The sequence below is a fragment of the Rhipicephalus sanguineus genome, chromosome 1 (genome assembly GCF_013339695.2).
Source record: "Rhipicephalus sanguineus isolate Rsan-2018 chromosome 1, BIME_Rsan_1.4, whole genome shotgun sequence".
NCBI classification, from domain to species: Eukaryota; Metazoa; Arthropoda; class Arachnida; order Ixodida; family Ixodidae; genus Rhipicephalus; species Rhipicephalus sanguineus.
In genome coordinates, this window is record NC_051176.1 from 285,886,949 (window position 1) to 285,914,514 (window position 27,566).

Consider the following 27,566-nt stretch of genomic DNA (forward strand, 5'->3'; position numbering starts at 1 on the left):
GCAGGATTACACCAAAGAAATGGTACGAGGAAAATACGCGGAAACAATTTGCCCGTCGTTCGCCACCTTGCTGCGAAACTTCTCATGCGCTTTTTTTTTTTTTCCGGGAAGGAGCTGTTCGATCAAGCTCAGCTATGAATCCGCTTTGACAATGGGGCAAAATCGCAAGTTGTATGCGCGCCTGCCCTATTCGCATGCAGCGGCTTTGTCGAGTGGGAGAGACGGGACACGCTTGGAAGCCGCGTTATTCCTTTAGTTCTATATGCAAGTGCGCAACAGAAACCGCCACGGCCACCATTAGTCCACCATTAGTAATAGCCGCGCCATATAGTTGGAAGCGTATCGATGTTCATAAGAATGGTCGTGGCGTGAGCATATCATAAGAAAACGCAGAAGGGAGTGAGCGCGTGCAAGTGACGGCGTACGCGCATCTGCGGCGTTCGGGAGTACGCGCGCGAGATCCGTGGCTCCTTCTTCACCGTTTAATTATGCAAGCGTAGTGTTCTGTACAACTCATTACTGATGTTCAAAGAAGAGGCTACTATGGCAGCATCACAGTGCACGGAACTGTATTGGAGAGGGTTAACGGCCAGCTTGGGAACAGCTTCGTGACCTTGATCTCCCATGCAAACGTTGCGCCTGCTCCTCAAACGTACGTGTAGGCTCTGATGACAGCGTAGTTTTCTCTTCCTCTAAACCACCGGAAGAGTGTTTCCTTCATAACCGGTGCATATAGCCATGTCGGACCGTCGGTCTCCATTGTTTCGGTCTTGTAGACAGTGGGCCCAGCGAGCTCAACCTCGGGCGGGCCTTCCGTCACGGGGCGACTGCGGCGTCGCACGAACCCGGACGCCTCCCAAGGCGCCGGCGCGCTGCTTCCGGATCCTGACAGCGGCGCACCTAATGATCCGGCCAGGCACAATGCGGGCCCGGTGCAACGTGGCGCAGCCATCATTGCGCCGTGTGGGGCGTCGCGACAGAGGCGCCAGTCTGGGCCACAACGACTCGGCGCACGATCGAGCACAGGTTACGTGTACAGGGCGTTCGCAACGTCACAGTTCGCTTTATTTTCTTTCATTTATTTTTTTACACATATATGAGGAATTGAGGCACATCCGCTTCGTGTCAAGGCAGAGGTCGGCCGCGCCATAAACAACAGCTGTAATTTCTTTGTGATAGCGATTCGCTGCTTCAGAGTGAGTCGTCTGGAAACAGATAAATATTGAACGCATCTAAAAATTTTATTTTTGGCGCCCATGGCGAAGGATTCACCTCCTTCTAAAAACAACATTGGAGCTTCGAGAGACGTCGCTCTATATAGCTCCGTATTACTTTTGTCCTGCTTATGTTTTCTGACGTGCGCCATATCCTCTGCCTTGTGCAGTGCCATTCATTTATACTGACACAGAAACAGACTCGAATTGTTACAATCGCTTACCTGTTTCTAACATATGAAGCGAATATCGAAAGCGTAAACATTCGTGATTGTTTCTGCTGATGATCGTCCTTAGCGATGGGCGTTTTTACGTACCTTTCACTTCGCATAAAATCGGACGCCGAAACAAGAAATGTTTGTGATAACACCCATGATGACCACCAACATCAGTGTCTTTCGCTAAATACCCCTCCCCTCCACCATCTACTATCGCAAAATATATAAAAGAAAAGCATTTGCAAACACAGAACGCTATCGCTGCATTCAGTTATACAGTAAGTGCATCAGTTTTACTGGCGGTTTTTGTATGGGCCCAATGTATAAGTTGGTGTTTTGGAGTATGTCATAAGCGTAGAAGCATACGTGAACCGTTTATTTACCGTCTAGTCTCAAACCGTGTTATATCTGATATCTAGATAGCAAAGAGGTCGAAGGTGGTGGCGCGGCCACAAGGACGTTATAAGCGAGTATACAGACACAACGTTTTTGCTTCGTTCGTATACTTATTACTATTTACTATGTCTCGAAGGCGGCAGCTCTCGTCGAGGATATTGGGTGTGCATAAGAGAGATTTTTGAATAATCTTGTCAGCTGACCTGTGTGTTGCGCTGCTATGCTCGAGGACGCGGGTTAGATACCCGGCCCCGGCAGTCGCATTTCGACAGTGGCGAGGTGTACAAACACCCGTGCACTTATTTATGCGCCCGTTAGTCCAAGTGGTCAAAATTAAGCCGGAAAGCTCCACCACGGCGCGCCCGATAATCGTGGTTCTGGCACGTAAAACAGTGCCGTCTGGGATCGCCCTGCGCGAAACCATCGAGGCTGTTGGCGCGACCCTTGGGGTGGCCGGTCTCGCTGGAGCGCAGCTGGTTTGTTTGACTTGGCCGCGGTGTCGTCCGTCGCTCCAACTCCGCCCGCCCGCCGAAGGGGAAGCCGACGAGTGAGGATGCGTGTCGACGCCGTGCAGGCGGCGGAAACAAGGGGAGTGTGTGGTTGGTGGTTTGGGAATATTTTTACGCTTCAAATATATTTTCTCTATTTACTTTTCTTCGATGTTTGCAATTCGAGTGAGCCGCAGCAGACAGGAACGTTTTTTTTTTTTTGACTAGTTTTCCGGACCGCAATAACAGAAAGAAAGAGATGAAGAACAAAAACAGCTTACTGCGTATTCACAGATTGGCAAACATTCAAAATCTCAGCGGTGGTCAAGTAGTTAGAGCGTTTGCCTCCAATGAGAGAAGCACTGGCATGGCTTCGATTCCCAGTGCTGCCGTGTACGCCACCGGTTTTTCTAAAGGAAAAAGCGGTACCGCGGCCTGGCGCTAGAGTCGATGTTGTGGGTACTCATTTCTTGAAAAGGGGGCCCCTCCTTTTCTAATCTGTTATTTCACTCCCCCTTCCTTCAACGATGTTGAACCGTGCTCCATTGTGTAAAAAGAAAAAAAGCGTCAAAGTGCGCAAAAGACCAATGCCTTCGAGTGATTGCCCTGCGATGTATACGCATCATATGGGGGGGAATCAGAGGCCACATTCATAAAGCACTTCTTTCGTGAGTGCTTTTCGCCATTGACTGGCCATCTTCGCTAATGATATGCCCAGCATCAGGGTTGGCTCAAAATTTTGTCTTAATAATAATTCTAGACAGGGAGCTTTTTGTGAACACGGGTCCAAGGTCCGAATTCACAACGCTTTTCTTTCCTAAATGCTATTTGCCACTGGCCAGCCAGCTTCGCTGATGATATGCCCAGCATGAGGAATGACTGAACCTTTCTCTTAAAAACATTTTAAGCGTAAGATATTTTTGGGAATATGGACAAAGCTTAATGATTTAAAAATCCTTTGGCTCGATTAGTTTCTTTCTAACATAGTCCACCTGTGATGTCCGATTTTTCCTGGTGATGCGTATTACAGACCTTTCTGGCCCTCGGAACGCTGTCGAAGCTCACGAGCGGAAAGTTGCTAAACATTTCTGGTCGTCGTCCCAAAGCGTCAGTACATTCCAAATGCAAAAGAAAGAAAGAAGGGAGGAAAGAAAGAAAGAGAGAGAGAGAGAGAGAGAAAGAAAGAAAGAAAGAAAGAAAGAAAGAAAGAAAGAAAGAAAGAAAGAAAGAAAGAAAGAAAGAAAGAAAGAAAGAAAGAAAACAGCAATTCGATAGCGAAACAAAATGAAACAAATAAGTCGAAGAAGTTTTAAGTGAGGAGGCTGGAGGAGAGGGTAGGTCGCACAGCGATGCCTGAAAAACAAGATGACTCGCAGGCCGCCTTTTCGCGCCGCTCCAGCACTGTCCACCCCCTGCAGCAGTGCCAATGACTTTGTGCTGGCCGCGCTGACAGCACCAGGGGACGCTGCTGCCCCCCGAGAAACCCGAGTGGCGGGGCGAGCCCAAGCGACAGCCGCGCACTGCACAGACCGCCAGGGTCCGGCCATGGTGTGCGACTCCGCCAAGTGTCCAATTATGCGCAGCTGCCGGCAGTTCTGAGCCGTGATTCTTTCCCGGACCTTTGTGGGAAGGCAGTCTCGGAGGAAACCGCGGGTCGTTGCTGATGGAAGGAGTCTTCCCATGGTTTATGGCCCCAGTCACCGACCAGCTGGCAGCCCTGCGTCGGAGGACCCCGTGCCAGCATCGTCCACGCTCAAATGGCGCCTAGCCCAACCGCAGGACGAATGCCTTTTCTTGGGTTTCCTTCATCTCCTTCGCCCTCCAGCTCTTCGAAGTCGTTTCTACTGTCTTCCCTCTCACTCTTCTGTTTTCCGTCTTTTTTTTTTCACAATCACAAGGTACACGTACCGTGTACCTTGTGATTAATGATAAAATGATCTAGTGACCTTACAATATTTCAGACTGCCGAGGAAAAACTTGAACGATGCCCAAGACTGGGAAGTGCCAATAACTAATGGAACGATTATACGGACACATATTCCTGAGGCCCTACTCACGAGCTGAGTTCTTGTTCGTCAGTAAGCACTGTATAAAGAAAGCGGGAGGTGAAATGCAATTTCGTGGCGGAAAGCTTTCTTATTTCGGCCTTTGCCTTTTACTGTACACTTTGCCTTTTACTGTACGACCGCACGGAGAGGCCCACGCTTCGCGCCACAGATGCGTTTCAAGGCGGCCGAGCCCTAAGTTCGACACGACTTGATGATACAGCGTGCACTCGCACTTGCACCCAGCGTTCGGGCGCGTGTCGTGTCGCCTGTCCATTGTGATGCAGCATGCCAGGAATGAGGCCATACTAAAATAGCTGCTTGATTCCCATTTTGTAGTCAGAATTGGGAACCATGCAGCGACTTTAAATTGGCCACATTTTAGTCAGAGTCGCTGTCAATAAGCGCCACTTCTGCAGTATGCGTGCTTTATGTTCGCATAACGAAGGGCCTTCCGAACGCTTTTCAGCCAGCGCCGCGATGCACACGCTGTAAGAGTTGAAGAATGAAATGCAGTTGTGCGCAAGTACAGAAGTGATGTTCCAATGTGAGCTGGTTCACAACGAGGCAAACAAGAGCGCGTGTCATCCATTTGAGAGGGCGACCTTGGCATGCGCGGCGCCAGTGCAGCGAGCAGGCAGTGCACTGCGCGCTCTCGTCCCTGCGCCAGCTGACATGTGGCTTCCAAATGAATCGTCTCAATGGGGCGCCCTGTGGCGCGGCCGGCGCTTCCGTTCGCCAGGCTGGTGCACACAAGAGGCACCTCTTGTGCGCCGTGCACGAGCGGCCTGCCTCCGGTGGGCCGAGCACGGGGGGTTTCGGCCAGGAAGCCCCTCGGAGTGACCCCGCCTTCCTTCACATGGTCACCCGGATGCTCGTTGGCGCTGCTACTAGGGACCGTACTGCTACCAAGCGGCCGCCGATTCCGGTGACAGCAGGAAGCGCGAACGCCGTCACTCAAAAACACGGCTTCCTTCGAAGCCACGCTTTACTCCAATGCCCGTACTCCGTTCACTGGCTGATGTTGTTCAGGGCTGAATGAGCTGTCGCCTGTACGCGGCTATTGATTGTAGAAGGTGCGCGCGGGAAAACCGAGATCAAGCGCTGCATTAATGTGCTCTTGATCCACCTTTCAACACAAAAAGGGCTACAGGATACAAAAAAACGACGGACGTGTGTGTGTGTGTACATAATTAAGTTAAGAGAAGCTGCGTGAATCATAGTTGTGGTGGGGCGTCTATAAAGCAACTTGTATGCTGAAACGCCTCTTGGGAACTAGCGCATGTCAGTAGGGATAACATCAATAACTAAGGCGGTGGTTCAGTAAGTGGTAATTTGCTCATAAGAGTGAAAGCCTTTTGGAACTCGGTCCGCGGCATCTAAAGAGGCGTATCTGTATTGCTGTCATTGTTCGTCGCGGCTCTAATTCGATAAGGCGTAAGTTGAAACTGTGATTTCTCAACATCTTCTATATAGATGGCTGGGCTATCTCTTCTATGAACGCGCACGATTCGGATTGGCCAAGGAGCCATGCGATAGCAGGACTGTGTGGAAAGCGGATTTGTTGTTCCGCAGACGCAAACACGTGGTGCTAGGAGGCAGCGACCCCATGGCGATTGGATCGTCCTTGTCGATGACGCCGAGGCCAACGGGCGTCAAGTGGGCCATGTTTGTTTCGGTACGGCTGATACCGTCACCCAATCGCAGCCGATATTGACATCCCCAGTGCACAATTGTGCACTGGGGACCGCCCCGTTTCCTTTTGCCTTAAGGCAAAAGGAAACGGGGCGGTTCTTTTCGGGCACTGCCCTCCAGTGTTGTACTCTTTGTTAGAGTATGCTGCCACTGATAACCGAAGATGAGCTTCTTTTATTTTTTTCATTCTTCATTTCTTTCTTTTTATTTCTTTCTTTATACAGGTATCAATTGAAGCGCAACTCGAATGTCTTTTATTGACCCTTTCTTGATGAAACTGGCAATAACAAAATTTAAGTTGATAATCATAGCTCTGCCCCCCCCCACCCCCTTTACTTCATCTCTCCACTTTTTTTTTTAATTGCTCCCGTCGGTTATAGCCGACTCGTTGCGGTAATACTCCGACTTGAAACAAGAAGACATAATTGTACACTCGCCAGATTCCTCAGATCATCCTGACAGCGGCAATAAACATGTCACCTTTTAATTTTCGGCTTAATCGAGCAGAATTTAAAACGAAGTACAAGTGCAGAAAGTAAAAGAAAAAAGAAACTATTTGCTTGAGCGACTCGGCCTACTCTTGTGACTGTTAAATCTACAATACCGAAAAAAAAAAGTATCGAATAAGGACACAACAACAGCATAGTGCAGCGCGCAGGAGTAAAAAAAACTGGTCACGAACATGCTTATATATATATATATATATATATATATATATATATATATATATATATATATATTATTCCGCAACTTATGTCGCTCAGCTACAGAACTTTTTTCTGCATTCACTATGAAAATCAAGATGAGCGTACTAACAGATACACGATGATCGCTAGCCTTGAGTTTGACGGCTATAGTGTATACATAAGACAGAAGCAATGTACTATCCTAATCAATCCATGCACAGCGATCGATGATAGCCTATGCGCCGTTTAAAGCGCTGGAGCTCCTCCGACTTTATTCACGTCGACTGCTCTCACACGCACTAAAATATCCCGATGATACAAAAATAGAAACGAACAAAGAAACGCCAATTCTTCTGTGTATTTAGCTTACGTGGATCAGCCGATAAATGGAACGCACTTGAGGATATTCGATGCTCGCTCGTCTTATCCGGACATTTCTGTCACCTTCCCCGCTTCATCTTCAGTTGAACGGATCAACCTCGCACCCGCGCTGGCGGTGGAACGGTCGGCATCTCCTATCGTCGCGGCACCGTGGGACGCTTGGCTAAATGGACAAGAATTGTCACTGCGTCCTATCCCGGTAACATAAGTCACGTTGCCTGATTCCGGAGCTTCGAGGAGACGGACCCCCCTTTTTGCCTCCGAGTCGGCCAGTTTGCCACGTGATCGGTAGCGATATAAAAAAAAAGAAAACTTTAGTTTTGAATGGCGAATTTATGGCCGCGTCGAATCACCGCCCGCCCTTTCAGAAGGCGGCCGGAGGGTTGCGCAAAAGGCCCGTGGCACCGGGAGGGCCGGACAAACTGAAATCGCGATTACCACGCCGTCGGCCTCTCCCGCTTTTCGGACACACTCACTGACCTGACCCCCTCCCGACGGTGAATAATACGTCGGCAATGCGCTTACGGTCGCGGTTGATGACGCCATTTGCGGTCTGCTCACGAACGCGCCGCTAAAATGCCTCCACGTATCGTGTACACGCGCGCGTCTCTGTACTGCGCAGGTGCGCGTGGCCCGACGGGGCTCCGGACCTTGAGTGCAGGGATGCCGATTCACCGACGCGCACGATGGCAGTCTTCCGTGTCTTGTCATCAAACAGGGCCGAATGTTACACTGGACAAACATGCACCACAAAAGCTACAGTGATCCGATGTTTTATTTCGAGGGAGTATAATGCATTATGAGGCAGTATACAAGATGACAAATCTTGTGCTGATCTTTCGACTGAAATTTCAATTTATTTATTTATTTATTTATTTATTTATTTATTTATTTACTTATCTATTACAAGTTTCTACCTTAACCAAAGAAACTGTTAGCACATGCAGGAAACGACGGTGATATACGATTTGGATCTGTTTCCTACTTCTCGACATTATGTTTTGAAATTCTTGCTGTCGTGTCGCGCTGTGAATGCCCCTTGATTTGTCACTCGCCAGTGCGTAATGTAAGCCGACTCTTTAGTTGCACCGTCGAAAGCCTTGAAGGGAGGGAAGCAGAAAAAGAGAGAGCCAGTGTGAAAGCGAGCTCCGTGACAGATAGATGCCGGCGTAATCTCGGATCAACGATGACGTTCTACCACGGTGCAGCAACAAACACACTCGGTGCGGCCACGCGTATGACGAGCGGAGCAGCGACGTTTGAGTACTGCGCTTGTCGCTGACTAATTGATGGGTCGGAGAATGCACCCTTGACCTTGACGAGGCCGGCAATTACGTCCGAAGTGTGGCCACCGGCCAGTGCACTTTCAATTCGTCCCGCTCTCTTTTACAGTGCTTGCCTACATGACAACAAAGAACACGGTGCGAGGCCACTTTTTGTTATTTCTTGCGTCCATCACTATTTTGCTTTCACTTATTCTGGTTCCCTCGCGGTTATTTCTCATGCTTGCACAGAATATTCACCTTAGGCAGGAACGCCGTAGAAATGTCAATGACCCATATACTTGTGCATGCCATAGCGAGTCGTGATAGGACGATAATCAGCCATGCCGAGAATTTATATACTACTCGACCATCTCAACTGGAGCCCACAGGCTAACTATACAGGGCGAACGAAAGCGAAAATTTAGACAGAAGTGGTGCTCACTGTATTGACGCAAACTAACGGGTCGTACAGAGTCGACGTCTCGCTTGTAGAACTTAACGAGGAAGCTTTTATTCTCACTGCAAATCGGCGCATTTTCGTCGAGTGAGAGCACAAACGTCTGCGTAAATTCTGCGCGACGTTAACTGAGAAAATCGCTGTGTGTACGCTCAGTTATAGGTGTCATAATGTTTAGAATAGGAAGGTATACCATTACAGAAACACTGAAACGTATGTGAGTTCATGCAGACTTAGGATTGAAATAGGCAGCACTGCGTGACCAGCATCAGAAGACGAGAAAGTCATAAAATGTCCGCCGCGCCCTACACGCACGCGCCGACGCGTCCACATTATTAGATATTTTTCTTCCTGGTACCCCGTTGTGATACACTGCTTATTTGAAGAAGGTAACAGTCGCATCTCAATGGTACAGAACCTCAGTGGGAGGCAGTTTCGCTATAAAGATTCCGAGCAGAACAACTATTAGGAGAGAGACAGAATGAGGGCGTACTACACGCGTTTTTCATATAGTACGCGCCGGCTCTGTTGAAACACTTCAGGCTGAGTGATTTTCCGTTTATGTTGCAGCATCGTAGCAGAACATTTCAGCCTTTATGCACAGTCATGTTGGCAAGTTATCACAGCCAAAACGGAGGTGCCGTCGTCAATCGTATACGTTCGTCGCGCCTGCTCTCTCAGAGTAACTAAAAAAAAAAAGCAACTAATTGTCCGCGATGCAAGCCAAAAGTGTGACGATCAGCTGCACTCTTAATGCGCACTTCACTGAATAATGTAGCTTGCATCATGATATAACGGCACGAAAAAGACTTCACGAAAGGCACTCATATCCTTTCACTGGCGTCTATTGCGAGTAAATGCGATCCACGCGCTCAACTGCATGCGATATCATACGGCGTCATTGTTACGAGTAAAAGATAAACAAGCAAACAGGACTCGACTGAGCAGTACGAGGTGATTATCAGTGTTGGAGGATTATCTCGCATCGCCACCTTGAAAACGCGCGCTCCACAACTGCAGTGAGCAGAGAGCGTGCGCGAAGTAAACTTTCATTGTTTTAACGGTGCTGTTTGCTGTTTGTCGCCCTGGCACGATGCGTCGCGTCAAGGTTATTTAATAGCTGTCTTATCGCTCTCGCTGCGTCCCCGGAACAACTCTGAGGGTCAAGTAGCCAGTGTATACGTGCTTGCTAGCTAGCGGACAGAAAAAGTGACCGCTATCTCATGTGTACACAGCGCGTGCTGTGTCGACAAGTGTTATAACACTTAATCATGCACACAATGCATGCACAGTCCCTCTTGTCCGCACGTACAGCTGACATATTTAGAAGTGGCGCAAGACGTACGACGGGAAAACGAGACGTTGCGAAGGCACGAAAACAAAAAGCAACTATACCCGTGCTGTCGTTCGAACCAGCCGAGGCTTATTTTAAAACCCGATCGAGGTTCCCTCCTAACTATGCCTCGTTGGATGTGTTGGGTCAGTGCAGCGCATTCCCTACGGAAAGCGAACGCATCTTGACGAGCGCACGTGTAAACGCGTCTTACATACGCAGGTTTGTTTGGCGCATTGTTGTGCGGTTTTGTCGCAGTGCGTCGTTTTCGCGATTTCTAAGTTGGCGCACCAAACGCCACCGTAACGAAACACACAGCGCAACTCGCAGAGGCATAATACCATCAGCATCCACACCGATCGGCGTATTTCAGACAGACAAAACTATATAGAGAGGAAGAAAGGCTGAATGACGTTGGGTGTTCTGTGGATGTATTTGCCCGTTATCCATGCATGGGTCCTGGCCGTTGTGCCATAATATAGTCCGCACTTTCGTGAAACGTAACGGGCGAGCGGCAATCTGCCTTGTCACAGCCTGACTGCACTTCCCAGTCCGGACTGCAGCCGCAAACAAAACATAATGCAATCGCTTTCGGGCATTGGTCCGTATTTCTGGTTGATAGTGTAGTGCGATGCCAAGGTGCTTGTGTGCTGTGTGCACAGACCTTTGCAGCTTCGGATTGTGAGACGCCCAACGTGAAATTGCGCCACTTGTGCGTCAAGTACCGAGTAGCGACGTATACTCGAACAGGTGGCTTTATCGCCCTGCGTACAAGAATTTACGCCAACTCGAGAAAAAGGAAAAAAAAAAAACAACTACAGAACTTTGAGATTTTTACGGGCAGTAATAATAATAATTGTTGGGGTTTAACATCCCAAAACCACGATATGATTATAAGGGACGCCGTAGTGGAGCGCTCCGGAAGTTTCGACCTGGGTTCTTTAACGTGCACCTAGATCTAAGTACACGAGCCTCAATCATTTTTGCTTCCATCGAAAACGGGGCCGCCGCGGTCGGGGATCGATCCCGCGACCTTCGAATTAGCAGTCAAGCACCTTAACCACTAGACCACCATGCGGGCAGCCCATTGGTGAAAGGTTAACTGTAAAAACTTGGCAATTCTGACATATTTGGCAACACAATTACCTAAACTGAGGCCCGTGCCTCAGTGCTGGCCGCATGCAATTTTTTTAGTGCCAGACGATTCTACCAGCAATATATGAACTCTGAACACGCATATCTGAAGCTGCCTAACTGAACGCGTGGTGAACGAAAACAGCAAAGCGAATATTGTAGGAAACCAATTAGGGAGGGCTTGAAGGTCATGTTATTCGTTTGTGGTGGCTGTCGATGATAACGATCACGCTACCTTCAACCTCACCGGTCGCATTTACAGGCATGCGACTGGAGAAAAACAAACGTCACAAATTTTCCATTCATTGATTTCGGAAGAACCTCAAGGCGTTCAAAATTAATTTCGAGCCGCTTATTGCGACACCTGTCCGCTGCAGAGACCCCGTGCGTTTGATCTCGCAAAACTGTGCGCGCTGTAATTACCATATTTTTCATCCTTTCCCGATCGAGTTCGCAGATTAAAGTAGCAGATTGCGAGCGCCATCACAGCGTGTCCACATAATCCAGATTAACGCTGAGAGAGCATGAGTCGCACATTGCTGAATAACAAGATATTGTGTATGAATTAAATATCCAAAAGGGAGTTTCGAAAAAATAAATCAGTTTGTGTTTTCTGCACTGTTGTATAAAGGCTTGAGAAACCCTTGTTTTCACAGCGAAGTTGTTAAAGGTAACTTTCTCGACTGCGCGACGGCAGCGTGCTCGTTATCAAGAAAAATACAGCAAATACCGTCGCCTCGAACACAAGCAGTAACCGCGATTATCAAGAACTATGTAATAAAAGTTACCTTGCGGATACATTATTGCAATAGACGTCGTAGCGTTTTTTATGCAGGCCAGTAATTCCTAATTATTTGTTTCCCATATAATGTTTAACCGGTTACACTTTGGAGAACAGCTGGGAACGCCCCAATCGACAATCTTTGTGCGCATACCTTGTGCGGGCCTTTTGGGTAAGGTCAGCTCAAGTTTGGATGGCACACCGTGCAATTCAGCCTGCTGCTAACGTCGGGCACATCAACCCTCTATCGACCCCCCCCCCCCCCAAAAAAAAAATAAATAAAAAGAAAGAAAGAAAAAGACTAAAAGACAGAAGAATTGGGCCCCATTTTCGCTCAAAAGATAATAACATCTAGGGTTTAACGTCCCAAAACCAAGCTATGATTATGAGAGACGCCGTAGTGGAGGGCTCCGGAAATTTTGACCACCTGGGGTTCTTTAACGTGCACCTAAATCTAAGTACACGGGCCTCAAACATTTTCGCCTCCATCGAAAATGCAGCCGCCGCGGCCGGGATTCGATCCCGCGACCTTCGGGTAAGCAGCCGAGCGCCATAACCACTAGACCACCGTGGCGGGGCATTTCGCTCAAAAGAATCTTACCCTAAAACTGTTTGTAAGACCACGCGCCAGTATGGTTGTGGTGTTGCATATTTTATTAGCGATGGTGGCTGGTCCATAACCAACAACTTTTGACGAACGTGAAGTTTTGTGAATTGAGTCCCTGTCACGTACCGATGCACCGCCTGGCGCTTATATGAGCTCGCGCTCCTCTCACGACAGCGATCGGCGCGATTAAAGAGACGATGGCCACTGCGATACAAGTACGGCACTTACGTCAGAGAAGTTCTGCAAATACTGGCCTTGATGCCTTTTCATGAGTATTGCTTTTTATTGGCTTTCGTATCTGTCCCACTTATATTTCGCCATTTTGGCCTTGTTAGGCCTATTTTTCTCTGGCTAAGAGCAGTTCCCGAGTAAAAATATCCCCGACAAAATGAAGGAATGGTGGATTAGTTGTGGTAAATTGACGATCGTCATCATTATGATTAGAAGAAAACAATGATGATGGGAAAAATTCCGCTATACATAGAGTTTTTTTTTCTTTACTCCTCTTTACCTCCCGACAATGATGGATTGTACAATTGAGCGAACGGAAAGCAATATGTACGCGGAGACTGATCCTCCCCGAGATTAGCAAATCGGCCGCTCTGTGACCTTTGCGTCGCTGGTGTTACCGTGGGATCGTTGGCACAATTGCAACATCTCGATATAGACTTGTCGCACGCTGACAACTGCATGCATGTTTTCGAGGAGAGTACCGAACACCTTGAAAGAGTTCTTTGTTCACTTTAATGAATACGGCGCCCGGAGTTAGGTATACGTGCAGTCCATGAAGGTGGAGTGAAGGGGGGGGGGGTATAGGCGTTTAAAAATATATAGAAGATTATACAGGTGTAAGGCATACCTGTACATAGCTAATGCGTATGTTCCACAGCAATAATACACTGCGCACCTTCGCCAAACAAAAGAAGCCTGTATTCCTCTGAGTTCGAAACTCGGTCTGATCCCACGAGCGGCCCACGCTTGGCTTTACGTGTGCCGCGAACAAGACATTGCGCCTTGATGTTTACTCGAGAAGTATGATGGGTTTAGCAGTGGAGGGATGCAGATTCTTTCAAATCTTGATCGGCCGGCCTAGGGCTCTGAAAATCTTCATAGTCTGTTGCCTGAAGGAACAAAAAAAAAAAAAACAGGAAAAATAAGGAATACCTGGGTATTTCCTTTTGCCTGTGTAGCGAGAGACGGAAAATTGCAACCGAAGGCAGCAGTTGAGCGAATCGCTTGCTTCAGGCAGTGGTATTGTACACGGTGGACGGGCCACCGCGAATATAGAACGCTAAAAACACAAAAAGTCCGCGCTTTACGCGCCAAAGGGCACGATGACATTTGAGGCATGCATGTCGCAAGCGTGGACTCTGAATTAATTTTGATTACCGAAAAAATACGCTGATCTAAATTTAAGTACGTGACTGTTTTCCTGTATCGTCCTAATTAAAATGCGGCACCGCGGCCAGGAATCGAACCCGCGACACCGTGCCATGCAGCATAACGTCATATACGCGGGAATTTCACCGTGACGGGAAGATGTGAACGTTTCATTGAGCGTTCTCAATTTCGGTTTTCGAAAATTCGCGTAATTAGCTGTAGTGAGAGGTTGTGGCGTCAGAAGGTTGCAAGTTCGCATGTTGGAAAAGACGACTGCGTGTTAGCGCTAAACGGCCGTTCCTCGTGAAACAAATGGCTTTCAATAATTTAACGTCTTACGCATTCATTTTTTATAGTTAAACAATGACTGGTCTGTGCAGCAGAACTCGCATGCTTTTACTCTGCAACGAAGGACCTCGCGCTCTTTCGGCCCTCAGGGACGAAATAATTCAGCAGCGGTGCGTGCGGCCGCAAAAGCCGCCTGTGTGTAAATGGTATATTGGGGTGGAGAGCCCTTGCGAAAGAGGTCTTCCATTGAAGTGCGTGACCTTTCCGTTCGCGAATCGAATAACTCGCCGCCGTCGCTGAGACCCGCACAGCGCTTCTCTTTTTTTTCGCGCGCGCGTCTCTGTTTTGCTGTTGTCCAATTTTTTTTTCTCTCCCTTGTCTTTCAATCGGCACGTGGCCCAGCCGCAGTGTACACAATTGGTTCCTATAGCGGCGAGATTGCCACTGGGTCAGTGTTGCTTTTATTTTTTTTCAGTAGCGCACGCTTACGCGGAATCGATGACGAAAGCCGCTGCTCGCTCCGCGTCGAGTGCCTTTTGCGTGATGAGTTAAGCGCGGTGTTTAACCCTTTTTGCTGCTTGCGCACGAGATGAAAGAGGGGGGGGGGGGGGGAGGGGTAGAAACTCGGCACCAGGCCAGTCTTCGAAATGTTTGCTAGCGTCGAGCGAAACGTGATCTACGGTTTCTGAGAGCTGCAAACGCCCTGGCGAGCGCACCGCACTTCCTGTGTTCGCTGACTGTGTACCACGTGCGCACTGTCATTCACACGAGGAAGAACGGCTGCTGCTGTCCAAGTGTCGCGCTGCAGATTTGTACTACCGCGTGTTTAGAATACTACGGTGTCAATGAAGAAGGAAACCATTAGCAGCTTGGGGCGTCCTCTGTTGTAACCGCATTATACTACTCCGCTTACTGGAGGACGTCGTAAACCGCTAACTATGTCGTAATTAGTTGAAGAGATGTGAAACCCCTGACAGTATCATGCATGGGTTATTCTAGCAGCTTCAATGTACGCCTATAGTTCACGTTATGGGTTTGAATACTAGCGTGCAAAATAGTAACAGCCACCTAGGTGCGATCGCAACCTGCATCGCCAGTCGTGGACTTGCCTGACGGTTTTGCGCACACTAAACAGCCATTGTAAACGAGATCATGAGAACGTTTGAGCTGAAAAAGTGCGGCATTTCTTGGTGGTAGAGCTGCCGTCGTGGCTCCAGCGGACGCGGCTGGTTATGCTACGTGACACTTTATGTACGCTTTCCGGTGACCTTGCGTACCTCATCGATGAGGATCCCGGATGGTAACAAATAAAAAAAAATAATGAAAGAAAAATATGACGCCGCGATTTCCAGGCACCGCACCTACCAGGAGCGCAGTGTGTTGAAATTGTATTTTTTTTTAAATTGTCTTTAGGCTCGAACATCCAGTTACCACGCTAGTCCTAAAGTCTTGTTCCGATTTCTTATGAAATGGAATAGACGCTGGACTTCCATTCTCGACCTAGTGAGCCGCAAGAAATCTGAAAAATGACGAAGCTCCCTCGGCAACCGCGACCATTTTCTCGTAACCGCGACTGGCCCCTTCTTGAATGGAGGCAAATCAGTAAACAGAGGCACGCGAGCTCGCGCCGTTGAATCATTGAAGAAGAAGGACGGCCCCGCTTTCATTCACCCGCCACGGCGGAAGCAGCGGCGGCCGGCCGCGCGAAGTGCGTCACACGCTCTGACGCTCCGACGTAAGGGCCGCACGCAGACAGGGTCCCATGTCTTCTCGCGTGGCTTATTAGTGCGCCGTCCCCGCGTTATGACGATTGCCCCTGTCTTGCCTATTATTTTTGCGGCCCGCTTTTCTTGTCCCTCTCCCAACAACCACTCCCATTTTTTTTTTCTTCGCCGTGGATCAGCCAGCATATGCCTGGGTCCGCGGGAGCAATTACGACACTCGAGTCGTCGGTTCCCTTGACGGCTGCGCGCGCATATCTCGCTGGCGTCGGGACGCGAGTCGCGCATGAGACGCCAAGCCACTCGGTCCACGCCTAATTTCACAAGCGCCGCCGTTCTGCGAAGCCCAAGAGTCGCGGCGCCTTTGCACGAAGCGTGTGCGCGCAGAGGTTCTTTTTGCATATCGAGGCATTTTCTCCAGTTTCCTCGACTGCAGCCTATATGCTGCGAGCGAGACAACTTCGGAACCGTATGTGACAGTGAATGGTGGACATGTTTAACGGAGGGTATACATAGAAAAAACATACGCGAAAACAATTCGCGGAAGCTAACTGCGTCCGCCACTTTCAGTGACGGTTTGATAAACGGCGACTGGTGTGACCATTGCGATAGCGGAGTCGTTCCTGTTTTTTTTTTTTTTTTGTGTCTGTGTAGAGTTTCTTAGGTCGCTTGGTGCTACGGTTCGCGATCGCGAAGGTGCAGTCAGCCTTAGTTCTTAAAAAGCGCTGCGTTTGAGAAGCCGGACTCATGTACACGTGAGAGGTGCCCATGAGAAAGGCTTCCTGGAATCACCAACAGCTTCGCCAATATGGCTGGGACTATGCACTGACGCAAGAAGCCGATGTAACACTGAATGACAAAATTTCAGATCATTCAGAAACCAAAATAATATTGCAGTTCGCGTGTTTTAATGTGCATCGGTCATGTACATACAATTAGCTACCAGATTTTAACGAAAGGGATTAACAAAAGAAGTCGAAAAGAATAATTGTGTTTGCCATCCGTGAACTTATGAGCTCTGGCGTCTTGTATATTTGATCGTTATTTGCTCATTGAATTGAATTGAAAACAAGTTTATTAGGTCCTGCGGAACGCTATACTTCTTTCGTCATCTAAGATCTCTACCGTTAGCCCCGTATCATTTTGTATTCACCGCGCTCTCACCTTAAATATTCATGGAATATGGTAAAGGAACACAAGAAAGGTCTTGGCCTTTGCACACTGTTAAAAGCGTAGCAGGGTCTAAGCGTCGCTGAACAAACACGCTGCGAGCGTTTTAAAATCCGCAAAAAAAAAAAGACAACTAAAGGCAAAAGGATTTGGCAGCAGCATGAAAATACCGAAAGTTCCCGAGGTGTCTGCGGCTCAGTTCGCCACCTTTCACGGGTGCCGTGCCAAAATGAAGGATGCTCTGACATGGACCGGGCGTGCGCATAGCGCGGGCTTCCGTGTCCAATTGGCCACATCCCAGAGATGGGGCTCTGAACGACTCCTGCGTGCGGAAGTGTACAGGCGGCGTCGCCACTAAAGCCGTACGCGCACAGCCGCGTCGCCGTCGCTGTTTTAATTCGCCCTCGCAGTCGCGTGTGTCGCGCGTAACGCGGAGGCCATGCTTCTCCGCACGGTGCAGCCTCGACGTCGGCGAGCGTTTCTGCAGCTGGGCAGACAGTATGAAAAATGCTCTTTTTTTTTTCTCGTTCTTCTGCGACACGCAAGTGACAACATAAGGCCAACTTCAGATGATGAGATCAGCCTTTAAATACATTTTAAATTTGAACAGAAGTATACGGGATAAAAGTGTTAATAAATTTGCCAATTTAAAATGACATCTGTAACGGATGATACCCGAGTTTTATAGAAACGTTATGTGTTGTTTCTTTGTGCTTTGACAAAAGTAGGTGTTCCTGTTTTTCATTTTACATGCGTTGTATCGAAGTCACGACACGTTTCATATATCTATCAGTTGCATTGACGGCGAATATTAGGCGATTGTCGCCTTCTTTTGCAACGTAAGTGAAGTACACATATTTCTGAGAGACGCAGAGTGGAGAAAGTGGCTGTCATTGCGTTTTGTTTATCTGCCTTTATATTTACACGCTCGTTCATGTCTGTTCTGCATCTGTTACACGGTGATCTGCTTCTATTTTTTTCTTCTCATCAAAACTAATAGTTATGCAGTGTCGCTCTAACTTAGTAATGTTTTTCGTCTGTCGAACTGTGCTTGGAGGCTGTATTGCTATCAGGCTAACACAAGCTGTATTAGCCTGATAGGGCTAATGCATCCTGTATTTGGGCTATCAGGCTGTATTAGCCCTAATCAATCTAATATAGCCTTTTGCCCTCCCTTCGATATTATGTGTCCAGACTTTTGGCTGTTGACAGAAAAGCTTAATGAAAGGATCAATAAATTAATGAGCCGTACAGGCCGAAATTCTGGCAGCGTGTATTGGAGGGCCCGGAAAATAATTGACAAATCCCGTCTACATTCTCTGCTACCTTCAGTTGCACTTTATTATTGGTCTATATATTAAATTTTTCCGCGAGTCCGCCGCGGTGGATCAGTGGCTATACGGTGCTCGGCTGCTGACCCGAAGGTCGCGGGTTCGCTCCCGGCCGCGGCGGTCGCATTTCGGTGGAGGCGAAAAGGTAGAGGCTCGTGTGTTGTGCGGTGTTAGTGCACGATAGAGAACACCAGGCAGTCAAAATTACCGGAGCCCTCCACTACGGCGTCTCTCGTAATCATATCGTGATTTTGAGACGTAAAACCCCAGATATTATTATATAAATTTTTCCGCGAGTGCCTGAGCCACTTCACGTGGGAATTTTCGTGTATCGTTTCTATAGAAAACGCCAACACGACCATGGCTGGAAATCAGGCCTCTGATGTTATACTTTCGGTTGCAGCCATAGGCGTAGAAATAATGACGTGTTCTGGACTGTGTTAGTTGTCTTACAGCCCGGAAACAACAGCACGCTACGAGAAGCTGCGCACTGTGAACCTCAGCACTAACTTGATTACGCAATGCCTGTGTTGTTTAAAGCGTAACGGAAATCTAAGCGCGAGGATATTTTTATTCTTTTTCGGGCTCTTGGTCGATGTACGACTCACGTGCTCGAGAATCAAGACTTCTGAGCCTGTAATGAACGAGCGAGTTGAGACTTTGCCGAGCGAGTAATTGTATATACGCCAGCGGTGCTTCGCGAGCGCTTGTCTGTGCCCGTTGTGAGAGGGAGGTGTGATTTGTGTGTGCCATTACTAGACATAACGTTCACCGTATATCACTAAGCTTACCCAAAAGCGCAGAAACAAAATTAATCAATTAAACAACGAGACGACTAGTTAGAGCTGTTTCGGCGCAGTTCCCGGTAAATGTGCGCTTAACGACTTGTTCAGAACTCCTCATCCTATAGGTGAGTCGGCAGTCAGAACAACTTTAGATTTCAATAACTTTGTTTCTGGCTTTACTATTGATTGGCGTACTATTAAGCCCTTAATATAGAGAATTAGGCTCTCCAGCTTCACTGGAAGAACAATAAAGAGCAACTGCGCGAAACTGTTTGCCCACGTATTCTTTCGAATGTCGCCTGCTTTGGCGCGTCCATATTTTACTCTGCGCGATGCTCGCAGGCTCACTTATCGGCGATCTTCCGGCTCGCCGACCAGCGGAAGTAGCTCACTGTACGCATTTGATGTGAACTTAAAGTGTAGCGCGGATTGTACGCGCAAAAACTGTGCCCCCAAAGCCACCACTGAAATACTAAATACGCCTCGCATGCGTTTTATGGTACAGTTGCTTAGCATCAGATGCCCAGCACCGTGGTCTTGGAGGACTGCGCACATCTACTGTCTTTCTTCGGCGACCCAGCATGCTACATACGGGCCCAGAGTACTGCGTGCTGCCTACACGCTCGCTGTAAAAATATTAATCTATCCGAGCCTCTGAGAAAGTTTCCACTGATCAGCTCATTACTTTTGGCAGGATTGAAGTATTCAAGCATTAGACATTTCATGTTTTTTTCTTCTTGCCAGACACAGCATCATGGGCGCTAAAAGACAGCAAGTTGAACGCAACTGAACTTTCGTTTCATACACAATGCGGCTGCCTCTTTCAAAATCTTCAAAATAAAACGAGATTATGAAATCTGCTCCCCCGTGCCTCTTAGCAACTCCACAGACGGTGCGACCGAAGCCGCGACATGCGGAGTTTGTTTATACCATTGGGCGCTGCTTACGTGACGCTCGAAAGCCACAGTCGTCTGGGGACGCCCGAAATAATAAACAGTCAAGCCAAACGGCCGCGCGCCCGCACACGTGCGGGATGACGCTCGCAGACCAAGGCCCGTTTCCTTCCCATGACGTATACTTCGTGGGAATGGCACTGACCAACCAGAGCGACGGAAATTGTCGAGCCGTTTCCGCCAGTTACCATTAATGCTAGTGTATTCATTTTCCGTGTTATATCCGTGGCTTTACGCAGTGTGATATATATGCAAAGAAAAGCAAAACTCCTCGGGAAAGGAAAGACTTCCCAACTTCGCTGCGTCTCATGCGTATATCGATTTAAAGGAGATGATAACAGCGAGAAGCGCAAGCAGTAACCCTTACTAATCTTGATCATGCAAAAGCAAAAATGGCCCCACTTGATGGCATACTCGTCACCATCTCATTCTCATGGCTAGATTTCCCGTGTAATTAGATTTAGATGCACGTTAAAGCGCTCCAGGTGGTCAAAATTAATTCGGAGCACCCCGCTACGGCGTGCCTCGTAATCATATCGTGGTTTTGGCGCGGCTAACCCTGGAAATTATTATTATTATTATTATTATTATTATTATTATTATTATTATTATTATTATTATTATTATTATTATTATTATTATTATTATTATTATTATTATTATTATTATTAAAGCCAGGCTGCAACACTTTCCCCTCCGAGGCTATCCTGACCGGCGACAGCGAGATGATGGCAACATGAATATCGCCAAAAGCGTTTTTATAGTGTACGCGTAAAAATGTCGCTACTTGCTAGACGCCGGGGCGATGAGGTGAGCACGCAGGAGATGCATAGAGAAAATTTGATTGATTTGACCTTTAGTTACCGGTATTTGCTCATTCAGGCACTTGCACAATGCATAGCTATGTCAGATATCTGAGCAGCATTCACTATGACCTGCTATCTTGGTGTCTCCGGTGCGACTGTCTCCTTTGTCGTCGGGAAGCGCCCCGACACCCCGCCAGAGAGCAAACAAAACCTGAACTTGATGTCAGTGGTCTTCCTAAATAATTACTATTCAAACCAAAGTAAACGCATGCAGAAAACTAACCGTTAGGCTTCCACAGAACAGTTTGCGCCGCATCACCTGAGGCGCATCGGGGTGATGCGCCGTCTGAGACTGCCCCAAATAGAGAAAAGGCGTTTTGTGGGGAAACGAAAGTAGAACACTGCTACTCAACACAGCCGACGAAGAAGCGTAACGACACGGCTACGAATTACCCTATGGCCAATCCCCCAAAGTGGGTATGAGCCAACAGTAAAAATTTGCATCTACATCTACGCACCCGGCGCAGTCCCACGTAGGGACTGGCCGGATGCGCGACCTCGTCGCGTTTTGCAGGACCAAATAACGTTGTTTTCAATTCAGTTCTATACGTCTACGCGACAATAGGCTCATTTCACAAAGAATATCGGATTCCGCGTGACATCCAACTGAGCCAAGCGAGCGTCCTGCACAGGCTTAGACTAAGTGATGCCCTCTCTTTTCTAATCTTTTATGCCCCTCTTTTCTGCTGTGCACTCTGAGCAGAGTGTAGTAGGCTAGAGGATATTACCTCTCTGCGTTTCCTCAATAAATTTTCCTCTTACAACAAATTTTGGTTTATGCGGCCTGGAGGAAGCCTCTTCCAACACTATTCTGTATCTCGATAAGAAAAACAAAAATGCTATTTTGACGGTATAAGGAAAACAATTGTGGGATCATTAAACCGCCAGACGATATAATCTTGTAATGTAGATGTTCCGCAGCAATCAAGAGTTAGGCGAAAGCAGGGTTGGGAGCGAGCATTAAATAAAAAGAACGAAATTGCTACGAAGAACAGGGGTGGAGGCGAGAAAGGGTTGCGGAGAATCAAGGGTTCGAGGCGGTTGCGCTCTGCTGTCTGACAGGTGACGCGATTAGGCGGAGTATTCCGCGCGGCGCCTCACCGTCGCTAAACGGCGGCGGCGTGCCATTTCGAGACGAAGGAGAAACGATCCCTGCAGACAGGAGCGAGAGCATCGAGCACCGCCCGCTGCACGAAAAGGTGTCTGCGCGGCTACACCTGAGATCGCGAAGGCGTTGCTCACGCCAATAACCCGTTGCCCTTGGCGTGCCGCGGTGTGCGTTTCGTCTCACAATGGAGCCCCCACTGACATGGGATTTCGATCGCTCGAGCTGCGGCTCTTCACGGCCGCCCATCTAATTTTGCCCCTCGCACGCGTGATTCCCCCCCATTTTCCCTCTCGGGCGCGTCGGTGAAACCTTTGGCGCACCTCTGCGCGCGTTGCCGCGGTGACGCGCCAACTCACGCAACCGCGACGCGACGTGACGCCAAGTGACGAAATAGGCGTGATTGGCCGCGCCACGCAGCGCGCCTCGTATAATTCCACCGGTCGATCGTGCAGACGGTAACAGCGATGGGGCAAGTTTATCAGCTGTTTGTACAAAGCTGCGTCGAAGCCATAAGGGGGCCCAGGCCGGTCTTGCACGTGCGCGCGTCGCGGCTTCCAGTGGCGCACCTCTATCTCCAGGTTGAGACCGTTGCTTCCTCTCGCGTCAGACTGGACTCGCTGGAGAAAACGAAGTGGCGCTGGAAACGCGAGGCGCGCTCGTGACTCGTCGTCGCGCGAGGGGGAAGCCTGTTTCTTGGCAGACTGCCCGACTCCCAGGGCTGGTCCTCGGAACGCTTGGACGCTGAGTGCGATTTGGTGCCTACCGTGAAAGACCCGCGCGCGGGGCAACATTGGTCTTTTGTTTTACTTTTGTTTTTCTTCTTGTTTTACGGCCGTTCGAGAGTGGCTTTTTCAAATCTGTCATAGCAGACCGTGAGACCGCGCCTCGACCCGCCGGCGCCGAGCCGTTTCAACGTTGGCGGGGAGCCGCTTAAGACGCACTTAAGTTGCCGGTGAGGAGAGCACGAGGAAAAACGTTCTCTTTCGGATCGCACTCGGCGCAAAGCGAGCCTGCACCTGACCTGAGCGATCGATGCTTTAATTTTCCGTGCGTTCCAATGGACCTGCGCTTGTGAACTCAACACAACTGTGTGTAGAGAAACAATGCCAATGAGCTGAGTACCTGACAGCTGTATTACGTAATAATAATAATATCTGGGGTTTAACGTCCCAAAACCACGATATGATTATGAGAGACGCCGTAGTGGAGGGCTCCGCAAATTTCGACCACCTGGGGTTCTTTAACGTGCACCTAAATCTAAGTACACGGGCCTGACAGCTGTATTACGATTAGGAAGGCTAAGAATCTGCCAGACCTTTGAGACAAAGCATTGTGAAGGAGGCGGTTCATGTCGTTCCTCGAACTGAATTCATAGCTTATGTGTTCGGTGTGACGGAATGTTGCTGTCATATTGTCTCAAAACGTGTCATTCAATTTGGGTATTTACTCTAACTTAATTGATAGACTGTAAAGTGACTTATGTCACAACCATTACTTTCTCACTCGCGCATGCCACGGTCATATATTTTCTTGCTTTTTTTCCCCTTCTCCTTTCCTGCCCTCCTCCTCCAAGGGCTTTTCTGTCCTTAATCCCCTTCCCCTCTACAGAATGGCATGTAGGCGCCCATATATACGCCGGCGCAACTATCCGTTCGTCGATAAAAAGCTTTCCTTCTCTCCCTGATTATTTATTATACCTTTCAACGTCTACTGGTTCCTCGAGTCTGAATTGAGTTGTGTGCAATGGTACTCGGTTAAAGTCTGAGCTCTACAACTTCCTTGCAGACAAATTCTCGAGATTCCTACCATTCAGCATCGTGAGTCATAAGGTTGACGTTTGGTGTGTGCTTAAAACGTGGCAGAGTTTAAAAGAAACAAACAGTATCGCCCGAAGGCGAAGCACTGAAAGCGATAGCAAGGTATGAATTTGGCATTGCATTGAAAGCGTGTCAGAAAGCTGTCATAGCGAAGAGCACCGCCAGCGGCGTTGCAAGCGTCGTAATCTCGATGGTGCAAGAGAGGAGAACGAAAGAAAATCAGCGGCGTTCATCAGCCCCTATAGAAAGTATGAGACAGCATTACCTTGTAGTTGATTGAGACCAATGCATGCACCACGGTGTTGTTTGTACACGACTGCTCAGCAGGAATGCTAACGTATGTGCGCATATCGCTCATACGAACAGCGGAATCCACAACGCTGCCCTCGCAACAGCAGAGCCCACTGAGTGCAGCATGACGGTGCCGTCCAGTTGGCTCCGTAGCTATTGCAGCCAAGTGCACTGGTCTTCTCAAACGCATGCGCGTTGATACTCCGAGAGCACGACACAACCAAAGGTGGTGGCGCGAGCGTGCCTCGGGCGTCCGTAATATTGTAAAGTTTTTCAGAGCCAGAAAGATTTGAGAAATTTTAATCTGACAGAGCGATTCGAAGTAAAACTGATTATGTCATTTTTCGTTAAAAAATAATAAAAGCTATTTCTTCATTTCACACGATGTACCGCACGAAGAGCAGTAATCGGGGCCAGTTGGTCATCCAAGGTATTGGGTAATCGCGCTGTAACGCACTTGGACGGACTGGACACACACAAATAATTGTCAGCAGATTACGCACCCTGGTAATCTTGCTTCACGTGTGTCGCAATGCAAATGTACACAGCAATTCGAGGAAATTACTATTTTATCAAAAAGTGCATGGCAAATTGCAAAGGATCATCACGGAAGCATACATGATGGCTCAGGCACGTTCCGATGAATGTGTCAGTGCACCGTCAATTAATCTTCAAAAGAAATCTATGCGAAAACTTAAGTTTTAACATGCGCATGTTCAGTTTGTGTGCGTTTTTTTTTTTTTTAAATCTTGCTTTTTGTATCTGCTGTGCTACCCACGTGTATGTATCCTTAATGAAAACAGACAATGATGCCAAGGATGGTATAGGGGACGTTATTTGCGGTCTTTTAACGGTATTGTAGTAATTGTCATATAAATGTCCACATTTATGTCATAATTACTACAATACAGTTAATAGACTACAAATAAAGTCCCCTATACCATCCTTGGCTTCACTGTCTGTTTTCATTAAGGTTTTGTTTAACAAAAAAAAAAAGAAGAAAAACCCAAAAAAACGAGCCCTTAAATCCCCCCCCCCTTTTTTTTTATTGACATAATGTGAAAGGAGATTTTGGCGCACAAATAAGGCGCCGGCTACCCCTTAGCCCTTGAGTGTAGATCGAGCATACAGCATAACATACAAACTGCAGTACATGTACAATAAGCACACATGCAGAAAAACACACTTACACACACGCATGTCAAGCAACACCATCGTAACGCGAAAGGAAATGTGCGAAAGGCTATTAATAATATCTCTGATAATACCTCTGGTCAGCATTGAATCGAATCGGCACATTCGGGCAACATAGCAATCAACACGTCTGGTCATTATGGGGATGTCGAGCACGTGTGGGCGCCTTGTTTCGTCCGTATGTATACGTATGACAAAACATCCCGAAATAAACAGTTGTTAGTTTTGCGCTCCTTGTTGTGGCACGTTACTGCACGATTACTGAAGACGACGTCCGGCACCCCTCCTTCCAAAGTATGAACTTTCCATCTTGCTCGGGCAGCAGCGTTACAAATTGATCACCCACAGCGAGACAGGGGTTCCGCTCTCACTGCCTCAGCACGGAACAGGCTGGAGCCTAGAAACAAAGGCAACGCCCAATCTGACGCTCGTTCGTGCGCTTGTGTGCGTGACCCCGCGTCAATCACCGGCCACGACGGAGTAATTAAAGTTTTCGCTGACGGAATGACGGCCCGCCGACGAGCCATTGTGGCGCGAGACATCGATTGAGACGCACGACGGCGGTTCAGCGATCGCGCGTGCTCCGTGTCTCTCAACGGCCCGCGCGGTGGAGGCTGAGAACGACTCGAGCAGCAACGGCGGCCTTACGCAAACATGCGCATCGTCGCCGTCTTCTCGTCCCTTCCCTCTTTTCAGTCTTTGTTTGTTCGAGGCGAATGTACCAGGAGCGAGCCTTAAATGTACGTGGGAGCCCCAACCACGCTGGCTGATGTCTTTGTTGCAAAAAAAAAAAAAAAAAAAAAATGGAGAGTCGCTATAGTAGTTCGCAGTCCACTTGTGCATCAGTAACCGAGCTCTTTAACGCGGGTTTTCTTGAGCAATAACACTGCCGAGTAACGTTAGTTAACTGTCGATGTCCTGGACATCCAAATAAAAAGTTAGAGGACGCTTGAGCTTCGTCTCAAGAGTAGAACGCGACAGCGTAATCGTCCCCCTTTCGCATAGCCTTCTCAATCGGTCGCCTCGCTTCGCTTCTCGCTGGACACCTCAACCGTGCCGCAACGGAAAGGAACGTCTACACCCGCAACAATAGCCATTTCAAACTGCAAGAACAGTTGCGAAGTGCCCACTACGCCTTAATTCTTCCTTTTGCGAATCAGCGAAGTGCCCACTACGCGTCCGTAGGCAACACGCGAACCTACGCAGCTGCTCACTTTGTTGACGCTTTTGCTGATAATGATGATTAAATATGTCTGGAGCCATTTGTAATGGGTGGCCTTTAAACCTCTCACTCGTTGTGCAATTCACATGTCTTGGCGCTTCTGCCACGCAACGTAACACGCGTTAAGGAGACTCCTCCCACTACATGTCATCCGTATAAAGTTTTTTTTTTTTTTTTTTCGGAAGCAGTTCCAAGCAATGGCGTAGCTCTGTAGTAGAACACTTGCTTACCGCACAGAAGGCCTGGATTCGATTGCTACTTGAACGGAAGTTTTTTTATGATTTATTTATTTGTATCTATCTCGAATTTTCTCTCACGGACAACGCTGATTTTTCGCTCCCAACTAATCAAGCCGACGCCAACGCCGACGCCGGAATTTCTTCGAAACGGGCTCTTTAACGCTATCGCGTTAATAATAACTGCTGGGCTTTAACGTTCCAAAACCACGATATGAGAGACGCCGTAGTGGAGGACTTCGGAAATCTGGACCACCTGGGGTTCTTTAACGTGCACCTAAATCTAAGTACACGGGCCTCAAGCATTTTCGCCTCCATCGAAATTGAGGCCGCCGCGGCCGGGATTCGAACTCGCGACCTGTGGGTCAGCAGTCGAGCGCCATAATCACTAGACCATCGTGGCGGGTGGAGATCCAAGTTAGGCAGAAGTTCAGGAGAGATGGAAGCTTGAATGTATGAATGATTCTTGAGCCCGGCATGTCGATGGAGCAACGTTTCGACGAG

General features: G+C 48.3%; 1 protein-coding gene across 2 annotated transcripts in view; it reads right to left on the reverse strand.

Moving 5' to 3' along the window:
* Nucleotides 1-27,566, reverse strand: part of LOC119379191 (fibroblast growth factor receptor 4) — an 80,201-nt gene that overhangs the window by 40,311 nt on the left and 12,324 nt on the right. The gene's annotated exons all lie outside the window — the stretch shown is intronic.